The sequence below is a fragment of the Nomascus leucogenys genome, chromosome 24 (assembly GCF_006542625.1).
Source record: "Nomascus leucogenys isolate Asia chromosome 24, Asia_NLE_v1, whole genome shotgun sequence".
NCBI classification, from domain to species: Eukaryota; Metazoa; Chordata; class Mammalia; order Primates; family Hylobatidae; genus Nomascus; species Nomascus leucogenys.
The window spans coordinates 8,898,553-8,905,246 of record NC_044404.1 but is presented as its reverse complement, the minus strand read 5'-3'; the positions used below and the strand labels follow the sequence as shown (position 1 = coordinate 8,905,246).

At 46.3% G+C, this 6,694-nt stretch overlaps 1 pseudogene; it reads left to right on the top strand.

The window, feature by feature from the left end:
* The first annotated feature begins 5,242 nt into the window (after window positions 1-5,242).
* LOC100586433 lies at window positions 5,243-6,440 on the top strand (annotated as a pseudogene).
* The last annotated feature ends 254 nt before the right edge of the window (window positions 6,441-6,694 follow it).

Sequence of the window (6,694 nt, the reverse complement as noted above, 5' to 3'; positions counted from 1 at the left end):
CTTTGATGGAAATATAAGACCCTGAAACAATGCCAAAGAAGGCTGTTTTAGAAAAATGACAGAGTACACATATCCTTTAAATCCAGTAACATTCCCTTTTAGCAATAATTGGTGTCACCAAGCAATAATGGGAATAAGCAAAAGCACACAGGCTTCCAAGTCAGACAGACTGCCACCATTTAGTAGCTGTGTGACCTTGGGCCAGTTGCCTAACCTCTCTGACACCTCATTTTCTTCATCTGCAAAATGGTGATAATTATACCTACTTTTAAGAGATTACGGTATAAAGGTTAAATGAAATAATATATGTAAATGCACAATGCCTGGCACACAATAACCTCCAATAAACAGTTACTACAATCATTTGCCTGAAGATTCTTTGTTGGCTCTGCCTTTCTAATAAATAAATAAATGTTTTGAGCCTTTCTTTTTTCCTTTTACCACCAAGTGAGGCAGAGCTGACTCTGCTTTCTGTCCAACCCTACATTTCTTTTTTTTTTTTGAAACAGGCTGGAATGCAGTGGCACCCTCATGTCTCCCTGCAGCCATGACTTCCTGGGCTCAAGCAATCCTCCCGCCTCTGCCTCCCAAGTAGCTGGGATCACAGGCGTCAGCCACCATGCCTCACCAATTTTTGTATTTTTTTGTAGAGATAGTTGCCTTGGCTCCTATCTCATCTCTTGATTTGAATCATGGCAAAAACAGAAGCAAAAATCCTTGAGTGCCAACTCATGGGTCCTGAATACAAACAAGAAGGTGAGACTTCCACAGATGAAGCAACTAGAATGAGGTTTTAAAAACGTATCTCTGAACTAGGCACAGTGGCTCATGCCTGTAATCCCAGCAATTTGGGAGGCTGAGACACGAGGATCACTTGAGCCCACAAGTTGGAGACCAACCTGGGCAACGTAGTGAGACCCTGTCTCTAAAAAAACAAAAAAAAGCTAGGCAAGGTGGCACACGCCTGTGGTCCCAGCACTTTGGGCGGCTCAGGAGGGAGGGTCACTTGAGGGCAGAAGTTTGAGACCAGCCTGAGCAACATAGCAAGACCCCATCTCTATGAAATAAAAAACAGAATAAAATAAATAAATCATAAATAAAAACTGTGTGGTCCAGGCTGGGTGCAGTGGCTCACACCTGTAATCCCAGCACTTTGGGTGGCCGAGGCGGGTGGATCACTTGAGGCCAGTAGTTCAAGACCAGCGTGGCCAACATGGTGAAACCTTGTCTCTACTAAAAATACAAAAAAATTAGCCAGTCACGTGCCTGTAATCCCAACTACTCGAGAGGCTGAGGCAGGAGAATCACTTGAACCCAGGAGGCGGGAGGCAGAGATTGCAGTGAGCCAAGATGGCGCCACTGTACTCCAGCCTGGGCCACAGAGTGAGACTCCGTCTCAAAAAAAACAATAATAAAGCTGTATAGTCCAGTCCTAGATTATGTGATGTAGACTGAAATACTACGGTGATTCACAAGTGGAAAAGTGTGATATGGGTTAGAGAAGTGACTCGCAAACTGTCTGTGATAAAGGGTCACTTCTTTTGTTTCACTTTCTTTGGTTTGGTTTTATTTTGTTTTGTTTTAATTTCCACCCCTTCAGGAACCAAAAATCAGTCCTATTGCCCATGACTTTAACACAGCTCATGCAGCAGGCAACTCATCACAAGTTCAACAGCATCCAAAGGGGTCCATGCCCCGTCAAGACTAATTCCCTAATCACATGCTTGGGTGTTGGGGGCAAATGCTAAATTGCTAAAAAGTCTCTTATTCTTATTTACTTTCGATTTCTGTGCTCCTCTTGTCACAAACCGTAACAAGCAGATTTTGAACTAGTTCTAAACTAGTAGTTCACAAACTACTCTGTGAGTTTGTCCTGATCTGGATGTAAAGGATAGGATTTTGGTTCTCAGAGGAGCATCCCAGAAGGAGCAGTGAAAGACAAAGCCAGGTTCTAGAGGCTGGAAGAAATCCTGCATGTACTTGGGATCATTATTTTTATCACAGCTCAGTACAAATCAGTAGAATTTGGGGTGACGTATAAGAGACAGCAAGAACCTCTATATTTCATAAAATGAGGGGAAAATTAATTCAGTAAGAATCCCAAAAACAACAAAAAGAAGAAATATACATGAAGGTGTTTCCAAACCACCACCTACCTCATTGGCTTAGCAGCAGCAGCAGCAGCTGAGGAGTAGAACCCAGAAGTACATTCCCATGGAGGAAAGTCAACACTTCATGTTTGTACATCCATCTCAGGAATCCTCTTAGTCATTGAAGGAAAGCAGACAGGAGTGAGTCCAAGGTTTTGGTCAAACCCTGCCTGGCATGAACTAATGAGCTCAGGCCCAGGCCACACTGCCTGGGTTCAGATCCTGACTCATCCATTTCCTAGCTGTACAGCCTGGGGCAAGTTGCTTGACCTCTCTTTGCTTCTGTTTCTTCAGCCATAAAGTGGGAACTACCGTTCATCAAAGAGTAGCTGTGAGGACTGAAGGAGGAGGCAACACCTGTAAGTCCTTTAGAACAAAGCCTATTACATTGGAAGGGTTCTTTTTTTGTTGTTTTTTTTTTGTTTTTCTGAGACGGAGTCTCACTCTGTTGCCTAGGCTGGGGTGCAGTGGCACAATCTAGGCTCACTGCAGCATCTGCCTCCTGGGTTCAAGCGATTCTCCTGCCTCAGCCCCCCACGCAGCTGGGATTACAGGCGAGCACCACCACGCCAGGCTAATTTTTGTATTTTTAGTAGAGACAGCGTTTCACCATGTTGTCCAGGCTGGTCTGGAACTCCTGACCTCAGGTGATCCACCCATCTTGGCCTCCCAAAGTGCTGGGATTACAGGCGTGAGCCACCACGCCCTGCCATTATTATTATTATTTTGAGACAGGGTCTTGCTCTGTCACCCAGGCTGGAGTGCAGTGGTGCGATCGTGGCTTACTGCAGCCTAGGCTTCCCAGGCTCGAGTGATCCTCCCAGCTCAGCCTCCTGAGTAGCTGGAACCACAGACACACACCACCATGCCTGGCTAATTTTTTTGGTTTTTGTAGAGACAGGGTTTTGTTATGTTGCCCAAGTTGATTTTTTTTTTTTTTGGAAACAGAATCTTGCTCTTTTGAGTTGCCCAGGCTGGAGTGCAATGGCGCCAGTTCGGCTCACTGCAACCTCCACCTTCTGGGTTCAAGCAATTCTCCTGCCTCAGCCTCCCAAGCAGCTGGGATTACAGGCGCCCACCACCAAGCCCGGCTAATTTTTTATACTCTTAGTAGAGACAGGGTTTCGCCATGTTGGCCAAGCTGGTCTCAAACTCCTGACCTCAGGACCCACTCACCTGGGTCTCCCAAAGCGCTGGGATTACAGGCATGAGCCACTGCACCTGGCCCCAAGTTGATCTTGAATTCCTGGGCTCAAGTGATCCTCCAGCCTCGACCTCCCAAAGCGTTGGGATTGCAGGTGTGAGCCACTACGCTCAGCCAGCTATTACTAGTACTGCTACTACTGCTACTACTACTATTTTTATTAGGCTTTTTTTCTTCTTGCAGGTTCATTCCCAAGACCAATTTTAGAAGTATTTAAGAAGTCCTAGTCTAATTCAGCAGCTCAGATGATGAACCCCTGATATTCAAAAGCCCTAAGTCTGAACAGAGCCTCTAGGAATTATTCTTTCATTGGCCCCCTTCTCCCAGTTAGTTGCTACTCACATCCTTCAAAGCCCTGATCAAATCTCACCTTCTCAAGTAAGCTGTATTAATTAGAAATTGCGTATAACTGCACGGAATAGAAACCCATCTACTCGGCCAGGGGCAGGGTCTCACACTTGTAATCCCAACACTTCGGGAGGTTGAGGTAGGATTGTCTGAAGCCAGGAGTTTGAGACCAGCCTGAGCAACAAAGCAAGACCCCTGTCTCTACAAAGAAAATAATAATAATAATAATAAAAGAAACCCATCTACTGTGGCAGAATGAAAAAGGAGCACATTGTCATCACTTAATAAGAAGTCAGGATAGAAAGACCAGGTCTGGGCCAGGCGTGGTGGCTCACACCTCTTAGTACTTTGGCAGGCCGTGGTGGGAGGATCGCTTGAGCTCAGGAGTTCAAGACCAACCCGAGCAACATAGTGAGACCCTATCTCTACAAAAAGAAATTTAAAAATTAGCCAGGCATGGTGGCACATGCCTGTGGTCCCAGCTACTCAGAAGGCTGAGGTGGAAGGATCGCTTGACCCTGGGAAGTCAAGGCTGCAGTGAGCTGTGATTGCACCACTGCACTTCAGCCTGGGTGACAGAACAAGACCCTGTCTCAATAAAAGAAAAAAGAAAGAAAGAAAGAAAGAAAGAAAGAAAGAAAGAAAGAAAGAAAGAAAGAAAGAAAGAACTGTTTATATGTCTTATAAGGTTAATGTTATGAAGAATATGTCAAAAGGAAACCAAGAAGCAATGGGACAATACGTTGGGTAAGAGCTTGATACATGTGGTGACAGAAATACCAGAACCTTAGTATTCACATGAGATCGACTTCAGGGTCATGAGAACAGAAAAATGTCAAATAGGGGAATCCCAGGAATACGAACTGTGTTATTTGGTAATAAACATGGGAGATGGAGATAATAAGATGAGAGGTGGGGACATATTTATTTGGTTGTGGTTGTCTTTTTCTTTTCTTCTCCTGGTTCTCTCTTCCAAGTAAAAGAGGGACATGTTTGTATAAAGTGAATTAAACTACTCAGGGAAACTCACTGACCAATACAAGCTTTTTTTTTTTTTTTTTTTTTTTCAGACAGTTCTCTCTTGTTTCCCAGGCTGGAGTGCAATGGCACAGTCTCGGCTCACTGCACCTTCCGCCTCCCGGGTGCAAGTGATTCTCCTGTCTCAGCCTCCTGAGTAGCTGGGATTACAGGAGCCTATCACCACACCTGGCTAATTTTTATATTTTTAGTAGAGATGGGGTTTCACTATGTTGGCCAGGCTGGTCTGGGACTCCTGACCTCAGGTGATCCGCCCACCTCGGCCTCCCAAAGTGCTGGGATTACAGGCGTGAGCTACCATGCCCGGCCAAGATGTTTATCTTTGTTCACTTACTTAACAAACACTTGTTGGAGCCTGCTGAGTCCTAGGTGCTGTAGTAGGTCCTGGGAGTACACGGTAATCAAACAAACTTGGTCTCGACCCACGTGGCACTGATATGCCAGTTGGGGTGCTAGGGCAAGTCAATAAAGAAGTAAACAATCTCTCCTCCCACCGCCCAAGATGCCAAAAAGAAAGAAGCCCAGGGGGAAGAAGGTGGCTCACGCCCCTGCTGTCATGAAGAAGCAGAAAGCCAAGAAAGTGGTGAATCCCCTGTTTAAGAAAAGGCCAGGCCAGGCACAGTAGCTCATGTCTGTAATCCCAGCACTTTGGGAGGCCAAGGTGGGCGGATTACCTGAGGTTGGGAGTTCGAGACCAACCTGACCAACATGGAGAAACCCCGACTCTACTAAAAATACAAAATTAGCTGGGCGTGGTGGCACATGCCCGTAATCTCAGCTACTTGGGAAGCTGAGGCAGGAGAATCACTTGAACCTGGGAAGCGGAGGTTGCCATGAGCCAAGATCGCACCATTGCACTCCAGCCTGAGCAACAAGAACAAAACTGTCTCAAAAAAAAAAAAAAGAAAAGAAAGAAACAAAAGAAAAGCCTAAGAATTTTGGCATTGGACAGGACAACCAGCCCAAAAGGGACCTCACCGGCTTTGTGAAATGGCCCCACTGTATCAGGCTGCAGTGGCAGAGAGCCATCCTCTATAAGAGGCTGAAAGCGCCTCCTGTAATGAACCCGTTCACCCAAGCCCTGGACCGCCAAACAGCTACTCAGCTGCTTAAGCTGGCCCACAAGTACAGACCAGAGACAAAGCAAGAGAAGAAGCAGAGGCTGTTGGCTCCGGGCTGAGAAGAAAGCTGCCAGCAAAGGGGACGTCCCACTAAGAGACCACCGGTCTTTCAACGTCCTTCAAGCAGGAGTTAACACCGTCACCACCTTGGTGGAGAACAAAAAGGCTCAGCTGGTGATCACTGCACACGACGTGGATCCCATCGAGCTGTTGTCTTCCTGCCTGCCCTGTGTCGTAAAATGGGGGTCCCTTACTGCACTATCAAGGGGAAGGCAAGACTGGGATGTCTAGTCTACAGGAAGACCTGCACCTCTGTTGCCTTCGCATGGGTTAACTCGGAAGACAAAGGAGCTTTGGCTAAGCTGGTGGAAGCTCGCAGGACCAATTACAAAGACAGACACGATGAGATCTGCTGTCACTGGGGAGGCAATGTCCTGGCTTCCAAGTCTGTGGCCCGCATTGCCAATCTCAGAAAGGCAAAGGCTACAGAACTTGCCACCAAGCTGGATTAAATGTACACTGTTGAGTTTTCAGTACATAAAAATAATTAAAATAATACAGATTTTCCTTCAAAAAAAAGATATAAACAAATATCCTGCTGTAAAAAGCACAATGAGAAGGCACCCATGCCCATGAGAACAGCCACGGAAAGAACACTGGCACTCTAGAGAACAGAAAGAGAAAAGGCACAAGGCAGCAAGGACAGGTTTGTTCCAGGAATGTGACAAGACCAGGTGGCCGGCAAATCACAATCAAGGGCTGGACAGGGTCGAGCTCACAGTGGCTCGACAGGGTCCACCTTTCTGAATGCATCTCCTAGCACTGGCCCTCAC